Source organism: Bufo gargarizans, chromosome 2 (genome assembly GCF_014858855.1).
Source record: "Bufo gargarizans isolate SCDJY-AF-19 chromosome 2, ASM1485885v1, whole genome shotgun sequence".
Taxonomy (NCBI): Eukaryota; Metazoa; Chordata; class Amphibia; order Anura; family Bufonidae; genus Bufo; species Bufo gargarizans.
In genome coordinates this window covers 723,485,770-723,498,578 of record NC_058081.1, presented here as the reverse complement: position 1 = coordinate 723,498,578, position 12,809 = coordinate 723,485,770, and positions in this window count along the sequence as shown.

Genomic DNA, 12,809 nt, shown 5'->3' with positions numbered 1-12,809 from the left:
ACCTGATATCCTGTGTCAGATATGATGCAGTTATGAGACTTTGCTTTGATGTGTTTCAAATAAATAATATATAACTTACAGTAAAGACAAGTCATGTATTACTTGCTTTAAATGCATGTCTAGTTTAGAAGCAAATCTAGAAATTTTTCAGATTTCCAAAACCCACTTTTTAAGGACCAGTTCAGGTCTGAAGTCACTTGAGGATTACATAATAGAAACCACCAAAAATGACCGCATTTTAGAAACTACACCCCTCAAGGTATTCTAAACAGATTTTACAAACTTTGTTAACCCTTTAGGTGTTCAACAAGAATTAAAAAAACGAAGATGAAATTTCAGAATTTCACTTTTTTGGCACATTTTCCATTTGAATCCATTTTTGTTTTTAACACATCGAGGGTTAACAGCCAAAAAAACTCAACATTTATTACCCTGATTCTGAGGTTTACAGAAACACTCCCCATGTGGTCTTAAACTGATGTATGGCCACACGGCAGGGTACAGAAGAAAAGGAACGCCACATGGTTTTTGGAAGGAAGATTTTGCTGCACTGGTTTTTAGATGCAATGTCCCATTTGAAGCCCCCTGATGGACACCTACAGTAGAAACTCCCAAAAGTGACCCCATTTTGGAAACTAGGGGATAAGGTGACAGTTTTATTGGTACTATTTGTGGTACATATTATTTTCAATTGCTTTATATTACTTTTTTGTGAGGCAAAATAGCCCAAAAATGTTTTGGCACTGTTTTTTTTTTTTACAACGTTTATCAGACAGGTTAGATCATGTGCTATTTTTATAGAGCAGGTTGTTATAGACACAATGATATCAAATATGTCTACTTTATTTGTTTGTTTCAGTATTACCGAATAAAGCATTTTTGAAAAAAAAAATATTTTGAGTCTCCATTTTCTGAACGCCATATTTTTTTTATTTTTCTGCCGATCGTCTTTTGCAGGGGCTTGTTTTTTGCAGGAAGAGTTGACATTTTTATTGGTACCATTTTTTGGTACATATGATTTTTTGATCATTCATTATTACACTTTATGAGGCAAGGTAACCCAAAAAATTGGTTGTTTTGGCACAGTTTTTATTTATTTATGTTTACAGCGTTCACCTGAGGAGTTAGATAATGTGATATTTTTATAGTGCAGGTCATTACGGACGTGGAAATACCTAATATGTATGCTTCTTTTTATTTATTTCACTATAAAACAATACTTGAATTTTTTTAACCAAAAAAAAGATGTTTTAGTGTCTCTATAGTCTGAGAGACATAGCTTTTTTATTTTTTGACCGATTGTCTTAGGTAAGGGATAATTTTTTGCAGGATGAGATAACGGTTTGATTCGTTCTATTTTGGGGGGCATATGCCTTTTTGATCGCTTTTGTGTTGCACTTTAAATGATGTTAGGTGACAAAAAGGTGTTAGTTTTTTTTTTTACAATGTTCACCTGAGGCGTTAGGTCATGTGATATTTTTATAGAGCAGGTTGTTACAGACACGGCAATATATCTAACATATATACTTTTTTATTTATTTCACTTTAACACAATAATATCATTTTTGAAGAGCTATAGTTTTTTTGGGGGGGCGATTGTCCTATGTAGGGGCTCTTTTTTTGCTGGATGAGGTGAAGGTTTTATTAGTACCATTTTGGGGGGCGTACGCCTTTTTGATTGCTGGGTGTTGCAATTTTTGTGATGTAAGGTGACAAAAAATTGCTTTTTTTGGCAGTTTTTATTTTACTTTTTTTTACTGTGATACCCAACCGGCGATACCCAACCAAAAAGTGATGTAAGGTGACAAACTGTTTTTCTTTTTATTTTTTTACGATGTTTTACCCCACCGATCGGATGGGGTGGTGGATCATATGATATATTTATAGAGCCGGTCGTTTTTGGACGCGGTGATACCTAATATGTGTGTGTTTTCTTTTATTTTCTTTTTTTTTAATATAAAATCAGGGGAAAGGGGCATTTTTTCCTTTTTTTTTACTTGAAACGTTATTTTTTTTAAATTAAAAACTCATTTTTTTGGACTATTTAAAAAAAAAAATAATTCTGTCCCACTCTGGGACTTTAACTTTTGGGGGTCTGAGCCCCTCTGCAATGCATTACAATACATCTGTATTGCAATGCATTGCCTCTTAATGTATGACACTGAGTCATGCACTAATAAGTTGCCTAGGAGACCGGGCCTGGGGCTGGATCTCCTCGGCTCCCGTAGAAGGCAGGTCTCAATGCCGTGCATGGCATTGGGCAGCCTCTGCACGGCATCGGGCTGCTTTCTCACCCATCGGGTCCCTGCCACAGCAGTGTGGGGACCCGATGGGCTCCGTTACCCTCCTTAAATCCCTTCTTTGTTGCGGTCAGCGCTGATAACAGCATTGTCATACATTGTCCCCTTGTGCCTTCCAGTGCCCCTTGTTTACCATCCAGTGCCCTTGTTTGCCATACATTGCCCCCTTGTGCCATCCAGTGTCCCCATTGTGCTATCCATTGCCCCCATTATGCCATCCATTGCTCCCTTGTGCCATCCAGTTACCCCATTGTGCCATCCATTGCCCCCTTGTGCCGTCCAATGCCCTCATTGTGCTATTACCCCCTTGTGCCATCCAGTTCCCCTATTGTGCCAACCATTGTCCCATTTTGCCATCCACTGTCGCCATTATGCCCATTCATTACCCCCTTGGGCCACCCAGTGCCTCCTGTTTGCCATCCAGTACCCACTTGTGCCATCCCGTGCCCCCCTTGTGCCATCCAAAGTGCCCCCTGTGATATGCACAGCATAGCGACCAGCCTCTGTGACTGATTGCTATGCTGTCACTTCTACACAGCGCTTTTATCGCGCTGTGCAGGAGTCAGTACAGGCTTCACATAGAAGCCTGTACGATATAGAGATTGACGGCCGGCGGTCCTGCACATGCGCACTACTGTTCAGCCTAGTGCGCTGTGAAGACTGCAGGCCGACGCTTTCTCCAGCAGGAGGCGGTGACGTCACTCGTGAAGATCCATCTCTTGCTGGAGAAAGGAAGAGAAGACAGGAAGAGAAGAAGACAGACTTTGCCCTGAAGCACAAAAGCCACCTGGAGGGACAACATGACCGGGAGGCAGATCTCAAGAATGGCTGCGCTCTGGAAGGTAAGTATTTGAGCAATAATCTTTCCTCCACAGGTTAGCTTTTAATAGCCAAAAAAAGGTTAAGCCCGGAGAACCCCCTTAAGCTAGATTTATCAAATGAGGCTTTTTAAAAAGTCCCTAAAAATTATTTCAATCTTACTCCAGTGAAGAGGTGGTGTAGGCCGTCAAGTAACACCTCAAAAAAGAAGTTTTACACTTGTGAGCATGATTAACCCTACGTAGTGTGGGGATTCGCTCTGCTAGTTAGGACCAGCGGATGCAGTATAGAGGCAAAGTACACAGTTCTTGAATCAAACAGTGGTGTTTATGCACACATTGGTGTATAACAAGATGCAGATAAGGTGTATCACAAAACGCAGGTGGCTTGGTGTTTGTTCACACACAAGGAAAGTCCATAAAGAATAAAAGTCACCTTTTCTCCTGGGTGTTAATTCACACCCTGTTAACAGTTCAGCCTCATTTAGTCCATAGACGGCCTGTTCGTTTTTAGAGGGGCCTAAGTCCTCCAGCCCGGCTCAAACCTCAAATCCCAGCAAAGCCCTCAGTTCACAGCACACAGACTCCTGAGCTCCACTGCAGAGGAGGTAAATTCACACACCTGGCAGTGCTGGCTGGTTTTTATGCCTGGCAAAACCGGGCCTGGAACATGTGGAGTAGTCACCCACCAAGCACTTTGACTACTCCAAGTAAGAGCTGTCCGCTATAACAGCCATGCTAAATCTTTAGGTGTCAATTAGCAATAGCTGCTGCTGACTAGGATTGAGCGAACCCGAACAGTAAAGTTTGGGTTTGTACTGAACTTTAGGATTTTTGGACCCCGGATCTGAACCCGAACATTTCAGTAAAAGTTCGGGTTCGGTGTTCGGTGCTTTCTTGGCGCTTTTTGAAAGGCTGCAGAGGAGCCAATCAACAGGCGGTTAACCGTCTGACCTTAGAATCCATCACAGCCATGCCTACTAATGGCATGGCTGTGATTGGCCAGTGCAGCATGTGACCCAGCCTCTATATAAGCTGGAGTCACGTAGCGCTGCACGTCACTCTGCTGTTACAAGTGTAGGGAGAGGATGCTGCTGGTGATTTCAGGGAGAGAATAGGAAAGAATTCTTTGCTCAAAATCTGAATCTAACTCAGCGATCTACATACATTGGGTTTTGTGGGTGCAGGGCACAATTATTTTTTCCTGCCCTGAGCCCAGTGACCGAAAAAAAATTACTTTAATAAGTCAGTTAGGTGGGCGGCGGCCATTTTATGCAAGCTCAGTGCACCAGCACTGCATCTGAGCTTTTGGGACATTGAAAATCCCAATTTTTTGGGCAATATACAACATCTGGATTAGTCAGTGTGCAATTTAAGCTAGAAATACAGCCATCATTTTCTGGGGTTTTAAAAACACACTTTTTTGCCAAAAAACACTATTTTCCCAATTTTATATATACAGCTTTCATTTTCTGTTACCCAAAAAAAAAAACTTTTTGGGCAATATACAACATCTGGATTAGTCAGTGTGCAATTTTTAATAGAAGTACTCCCATCGTTTTCTGGGGTTTTAAAAACACACTTTTTTGCCAAAAAACATATTTTCCTGATCTGTAAGTGTTAAATTCAAGTTTAACCACCTCCCGACCGCCTAACGCAGGGATGCGTCCTGCGGGTGGCTGGGTTATTCCTCCTGGACACATATACATGTGCAGTGCGGGTCAGCAAAAGGCGCACAAGGAGTTGGTCACAAGCCTGCCAGCCAATGATCAGCGCTGGCAGGTTGGTGAATTTTAAAATAACGAACCACCAGCCATATAACACATTATATTTATAAATATAATGTGTTAAATGGCTGCTGTGCTCCTCTGCTGGGTCCTTTTCGTCGGTTGGTCCCAGCAGAGAGCACAGATCACAGTGAGTACACCAAGCACTACATATTTAGCCCCAGATCACACCCCCCCATCACCCCAATTAACCTCTTGATCACCCCTGTCAATCACTAGTGAAAGGGAAAAAAGTGATCAGTGTATTGACTGTTAGGTTTAGGATAGTTTAGGCCCCTTGGTTAGATAGTTAGATTCAGTTAGCGCCCAGCCCACCGCACCGCAGTCACTGATTCGCTGATTAGCGTATCACTAATTCACTAATCAGCATTTGTACTTTTATAGTATCTGTAAGTGATCAGAACTGATCACAGTCAGATCTATAATAGTATTAGTGTCACCTTAGCTCGCCCTCCAACCAAAACTCAGTGTTTGCCCGATCAGGCCCGATCGGTCGCCCACACGTGCGTTCACCCACGCTCCTACCCCCCGCCGCAGTGAAAAACTATAATTTTTTTTATTACTGCACAAGCGCTGCGGCGATAAAATAAAATCAGTTTTGATATTTTTTATCAATCGCAGCGGCTTCCTGTACTTCGCTAGCCTGCCATTTGTAAGACAGGCTTGCTTTTTTTCTTGGGTAGTCTCAGGGAATACCCCCTAAATTTAGTTGACCAAATGGCAAGGAAGGGATATTCTTCTGAAGAGGCCTACAGGCTTCTGACCCAGTTGGATGAGGAATGGGAACCCTCATCTGATTAATCTAGCGTGTCAGAATACGAACCTGTAGAAAGCAGTGGCAGTCTGACCCAAAGTTCGGATGATGAGGTTGAGGTCCCTGATACCACCAGGCGTACCCGGCCCCGTGTTGCTAGACCACAGGTTGCGCAGGATCCGCTTCAAGGGCAGCAGAGTGGGGCTGGCGCTGTCGGATTACGTGGTGAGGCATACACCAGCAGCGCAGCCCATCCTGGACCTAGTACCAGCACTGCTGTAGAACATGGTGAAGTGGCGAGCACCAGAAGGGCAGTTGAAGCTGGTACGGTGGCACGTGCAGTAGTTCCCCCGTCGCAGCCACCGCACAGACAGGCCCGTAGAGCCCCTAGAGTCCCTGAGGTGCTGGCAAACCCTGATTGGGAGCCCCCATTTTCAGCCGCACCAGTAGTTCCCCCTTTCACCACCCAGTCTGGAGCTCAGATCGGATCGGCACTGGGATTTTTTGTGCTGTTCTTCACTGCGGAGCTCTTTGAATTAGTCGTGGCAGAAACAAACCGGTATGCCACTCAATTTATAGCCGCCAACCCGGGAAGCTTTTATGCCCAGTCTTTCAGGTGAAAACCCGTCCAAGTTTCCGAACTTAAGACTTTTCTGGGCCTTCTCCTCAACATGGGCCTGACAAAAAAGCATGAATTGCGGTCATATTGGTCCACGAACCCAATTCATCACATGCCCATGTTCTCTGCTGCCATGTCCAGGACCACGATTTGAGACCATCCTGCGTTTAGTGATAACAGCACCTCTCATCCCAGAGGCCACCCAGCTTTTGATCGGCTCCACAAAATTCGGCCCCTCATAGACCACTTTAACACCAAATTTGCAGATTTGTATACCCCTGAGCAAAACATCTGCGTAGACGAGTCCCTGATAAATTTTACCGGGTGTCTTGGCTTCAAACAATACATCCCAAGCAAGCGTGCCCGGTATGGGGTCAAATTGTGAAAGGGCCGCAGGCTATACGCACAAATTTCGTGTCTATGAGGGTAAAGATCAGACCCTGGAGCCGGTTGGTTGCCCTGACTACCTGGGGAGCAGTGGAAAGACAGTTTGGGACTTGGTGTCACCCTTATTTGGCAAGGGGTACCACCTATACGTGGACAATTTCTACACAAGTGTGCCCCTCTTCAGGCATTTGTTTCTAGAACAGATTGGCTGCTGTGGCACCGCGCAACCTAGTCGCCGGGGCTCGTTACCACCCGTCTTGCAAGGGGGGAGAGGGCTGCCTTGTGTAATGAAGAACTGCTCGCGGTGAAATGGAGAGACAAGAGTGACGTTTACATGCTCTCCTCCATTCACACAGACACGACAATCCAAATTGAATGGGCAACCAGTGTCATTGAAAAGCCCCTCTCGGTCCACGACTATAATTTGCTCATGGGAGGGGTGGACTTCAATGACCAGATGTTGGCTCCTTATTTACTCTCCCGCAGGACCAGACGCTGGTATAAAAAGGTGTCTGTATACCTAATTCAATTGGCTATGTACAATAGATTTGTTCTCTACAGTAAGGCTGGGAGAACAGGATCCTTCCTCAAATTTCAGGAAGAGAGCATCGAGAACCGATGGCCCCAACCACAAGTGTAGTGAGCCGTCTACACGAGCGACATTTCCCCAATGTCGTTGCTGGTACCTCATACCAAGCGTCACCTCGAAAAAGATGTCGTGTCTGTAGCAAGAGTGGAATAAGGCGTGACACCCGCTATTTCTATCCTGACTGCCCTGAACACCCTGCCCTATGCTTAGGGGAGTGTTTCCGGAAGTACCACACACAGGTACACACACAGGTACACTTAGTATAGGGATTGCGTGACACAGGACAGGCACTTAGGTCTTAGGCTAAATGCACACGATCAGGATTGTGTGCGGATTTGCGTGCGGAAAATCCGCACCGTAGGTCATGTACATTGTATTCTATGAGAATTTGAAATTCTCAATGCACATGATGCAGATTTTTTCTGTGGGGATTTTGACCTGCGGTGCGGATTTTAAAATCCGCAGCATGTCAATTTATTTTATTTTTCCTGACCGGATTTTCTTCATTAATTTAGTAAAATCTGCATGCGGAAAATCCGCACCGAATCTGCACCAAATCCGCACGCAACTCCGCATGCAAATCCGCACCAATTAATGCGGATTCACCGCACAGATTTGCCTGCGAACACCTGTGGATTTCAGTGCGGATTCTCCGCACATGAATCCTGAACGTGTGCATGTACACTAAGGGCCCTTTCACACAGAGCTGCTGCAAACCTCTCCTTTCACCTGGGACAAAGTGCATAATGTACTTCGCCACATCTCTGGGCGATTTGCGCTTTGCACATTGTCCCATGGGGAAGGAGAGGTTTGTCCTCTAAAGGTTAAAAAAATAAAAATCACAGGTTCCTTCTAGGTGGACCAAGCGATCAACCAGCTGCAGCACTGATGTGCATTCTGACAGAAGCATTGCGCTGCTGTCAGATTACACAAAAGTCGGTGTATGCGGCGCTGCAAGACGAGATTTCTCCTCTGCAGTAAAAAAGATACGTTTGCCGAGGCTTATGAGCTGAGGGGCGGTGTTCATATGCTTTGGCAAACACTGTATATAAAAAAAAAAAAAATTCCGGCAATGATTTATTCATCCACATCGATTGATGTGAATGGAGAAATCGGGTTTGCCAGGGCATACGGGCTGAGTGGGAAATATCTCTGTAAATTGACAACTTTGTATAAAAAAAATGAAAAAAGTTGTCATTTACAGAGATATTTCTCACACACAGTATGGGTATAGGTAAAAATACACCCCAAAACACATTGCCCTACTTCTCCTGAGTACGACAATACCACATGAGTGACACTTTTTTGCAGCCAAGATGCGCAAAGGGGCCCAAATTCCAATGAGTACCTTTAGGATTTCACAGGGCATTTTAACGCATTTGGATTCCAAACTACTTCTCACGCTTTAGGACCCCTTAAATAGCAGGCAGTATAAATACCCCACAAGTGACCCCATTTTAGAAAGATACCCCAAGGTATTCCGTGAGGGGTATGGTGAGTTCATGTAAAATTTTATTTTTTGTCACAATTTAGTGGAATATGAGACTTTGCAAGAAAAAAAAAAAATCAATTTCCGCTAACTTGTGACAAAAAATAAAAACTTCCATGAACTCACTATGCCCATCAGCGAATACCTTAGGGTGTCTACTTTCCGAAATGGGGTCATTTGTGGGGTGTTTCTTCTGTCTGGGCATTGTAGAACCTCAGGAAACATGACAGGTGCTCAGAAAGTCAAAGTGCGTAAATTTATTTTTTTTGCACCATAGTTTGTAAACGCTATAACTTTTACCCAAACCAATAAATATAACTTATTGCATTTTTTTTTATCAAAGACATGTAGAACAATACATTTAGAGAAAAACTGTATATAGAAATGTAGTTTTATTTGAAAAATTTTACAACAGAAAGTGAAAAATGTCATTTTTGGGCAAAAATTTCGGTCATTTTTGATTCATATCAAAAAAAGTAAAAATGTCAGCAGCAATGAAATCCCACCAAATGAAAGCTCTATTAGTGAGAAGAAAAGGAGGTCAAATTCATTTGGGTGGTAAGTTGTATGACCGAGCAATAAACCGTGAAAGTAGTGTAGTGCAGAATTGTAAAAAATGGTCTGGTCATTAAGGGGGTTTAAGCTAGGGGGGCTGAGGTGGTTAATATATACAGCTTTCATATTGTGTTACCAAAAAACACTTTTTTGGCAATATGCAACATCTGGATAAGTCAGTGTGCAATTTAAGCTAGAAATACACCCATCATTGTCTGGGGTTTTAAAAACACACTTTTTTGCCAAAAAACACTATTTTCAGGCCTTGCAGCATCAGCACGTGTGAAATTACAGGCTTATATACTGCTGTCAAATTCAGTTATTAAACAAACACACGTTTGGGCAAAAAACAATTAGTTGGCAACCTTTGATGCAGATGTCATTGTGAGATACACCCTTTATACATTTGGGTTACATTCAGAGATTTGAAATTCCACCATTTGGTGCACCAATCTTGCTAGGACAGCCTTTGCGGAGCTGGGTATTTTTTTTCCACGTTACTGGATGCTCATGCGCAATGCCTGTAGGCTCATGCGTCCATTTGAGGAGGTGACAAAACTAGTCAGTCGCACCAAAGGCACCATCAGTGACCTCATCCCATTTGTTTTCTTCCTGGAGAGTTGTGGTCACCATCACCAACAGAAACAGCCTTATCATCATCGCTTGCTGGACCTGTGGCAATGCTGGAAGAGGAGTCTGAGGAAGAGGAATCAGAAGAGGAATGTGGCTTTGAGGAGGAGGAAGACCAACCACAGCAGGCATCCCAGGGTGCTCGTTGTCACCTATCTGGGACCCGTGGTGTTGTACATGACTGGGGGGAAGAACAGACCTTCAATGAGATCAGTGAGGGCGAGGAACGGGACATGAGTAGCTCGGCATCCAACCTTGTGCAAATGGGGTCTTTCATGCTGTCATGCCTGTTGAGGGACCCTCGTATAAAAAGGCTAAAGGAGAACGACCTGTACTGGGTGGCCACTCTACTAGACCCCCAGTATAAGCAGAAAGTGGCTGAAATGTTACCGAATTACCGGAAGTCGGAAAGGATGCAGCAGTTCCAAAACAAGTTAAAAAATATGCTTTACACAGCGAATAAGGGTGATGTCACAGCACAACGGGAATCTAACAGGGGAAGAGGTGAAAGTAATCCTCCTCCTACCACGACCACGCCGGCAAGGACAGGACGCTTTACAGACGTGTTGTTGATGGAGGACATGCAGAGCTTTTTAAGTCCTACGCATCGCCACAACCATTCGGGGTCCACCCTCAGAGAACGACTCGACCGACAGGTAGCAGACTACCTCGCCTTAACTGCAGATATCGACACTCTGAGGAGCGATGAACCCCTTGACTACTGGGTGTGCAGGCTTTACCTGTGGCCTGAGCTATCCCAATTTGCGATAGAACTTCTGGCCTGCCCTGCTTCAAGTGTCCTGTCAGAAAGGACCTTCAGCGCAGCAGGAGGCATTGTCACTGAGAAGAGAAGTCGCCTAGGTCAAAAAAGTCTAGATTACCTCACCTTTATTAAGATGAATGAGGCATGGATCCCGAAGGGTCTGACAGTGGGGGATGCATTTGACTAAAAAAGGCCTGATGAGATGCCTTGGGCTAAAAATGGTCCCCACACTGCTGCATGCCGGATGACTTGCGTGACTTCTCCGCCACCAACTAGGGTTCAAGCCGCAATGTTTTAATACACTTTCTGCCTGGAAAACATCAATTTTTCCGTCCTATAACCTAATTTTTCAGGCATGTGTACATGCCTAATTTTTCTGGCCTCTGGTGCTGCACTGTGGCTGCAAAAAAAAAAAGGCACATACATGTGTCAATTCCCCTTCATGATCGTTACCTTGTTGTGGTGAAGGGTCTTGTGTATCACAATGAAGCGATCACCTCTATGAGTGTGTTGGCAATGTTGGCACACCCCAGATGATAAGGTCGTTGCTTCATTGTGAACAAACCAAAAGCGATCGGCTGAATAATTTTTCATAGAAAAAACATTCGATTTCTTTGTGATCATCTAAGGTGATCATTAAAGCCTACTAGGCCAACAATGAGCCCACACTGCAGAATCATTGTTTTCTGGGTCACTTAACTGTCACTGAATTACCTCAGCATGACCATAGGCTTTGAAAAACCGCCATCGCCTGCAATCTCCCGAACGTGTGCACGAGCACAGTCATCACTGCACCAAGAATGATGCATAGAGGAATAAAATTTATGTCATGAGTGTGTCAACTATTGACAACTCTTTGCGGTTGTTCGCGGTGCGTTAAACGGGGAGTTTGGTCTTTCAGAGTTAGGTCTTTCAATGTGAAGCGGGTGTAACCCTTACACTACCTGATCGATACAACATCATACCTGATCGTATACACACACTGGATGTTTTAAAGCACGTTATTCATAACAATTTAGGAATGTTAGGTGATTTATGTCCTTTATGGATTAAAACCCGACTCTGCGTCAACTACGTAATTTTCCATGGGAGTTTTGCCTTGGATCCCCCTCCGGCATGCCACAGTCCAAGTGTTAGTCCCCTTGAAACAACTTTACCATCACTATTTTGGCAAGAAAGAGTCCCTGTGGGTTTTAAAATTCGCCTGCCTATTGAAGTCTATGGCGGTTCACCCATTCGCGAACATTTGTGTAAATTCGCGATCGCCGTTCGCAAACGGAATATTTTATGTTCGTGACATCTCTAGTGCCAACTACTGGGGTTTTCTGCAGTATGCAGAACAACAAGGAGGGCAGGGGTGAAGACTGGATTGAATATGATGTGGAGGATGATGAGATACTAGACCCCACATGGAATCAAGGTCATGCGAGTGATCTATGTAGTTCGGAGGAAGAGGCAATGGTCGCATAGAGCCATCAGCACAGCAGAAGAGGGAGCAGGGTGCAAAAGTGGAGCAGCCGTCCTCTAGACAGTACGCCTGCTACTGCCCACCGTAGCAAGGGACCCAGCACACCAACGCCAGCTCCAAGGAGTTCCCTGGCGTGGCAGTTCTTCAGACAATGTGCTGACGACAAGACACGAGTGGTTTGCACGCTGTGCCCTCAGAGCCTGAAGCGAGGCATAAACGTTCTCACAAGTTGCAGTGGAGTAGACACCTCAAAAACCAAGAAAGGTCTCTGGCTTCTCCTGCTTCCTCTTCTGCTGCAGTCTCGGCTTCTTCATCCACCTCTGGAGTGACAGTGCCACCTGCCACCACGCAAACAGAGGATCTGCCAGCAACACCAACACTTGGGTCACCAAGCATCTCCACAATGTCCCACGGAAGCGTTCAGCTCTCCATCTCCCAAACGCTGGAGAGGAAGAGGAAGTACCCCCCTACCCACGTGTGATCCCTAGTCCTGAATGCCAGCATTTCTAAATTACTGGCCTTTGAAATGCTGTCATTCCGTCTGGTGGAGACGGATAGTTTTAAAGGCCTTATGGCGGTGGCTGTCCCTCAGTACGTCGTGCCCAGCCGCCACTACTTTTCCAGGAGAACCATCACTTCCTTGCACAACC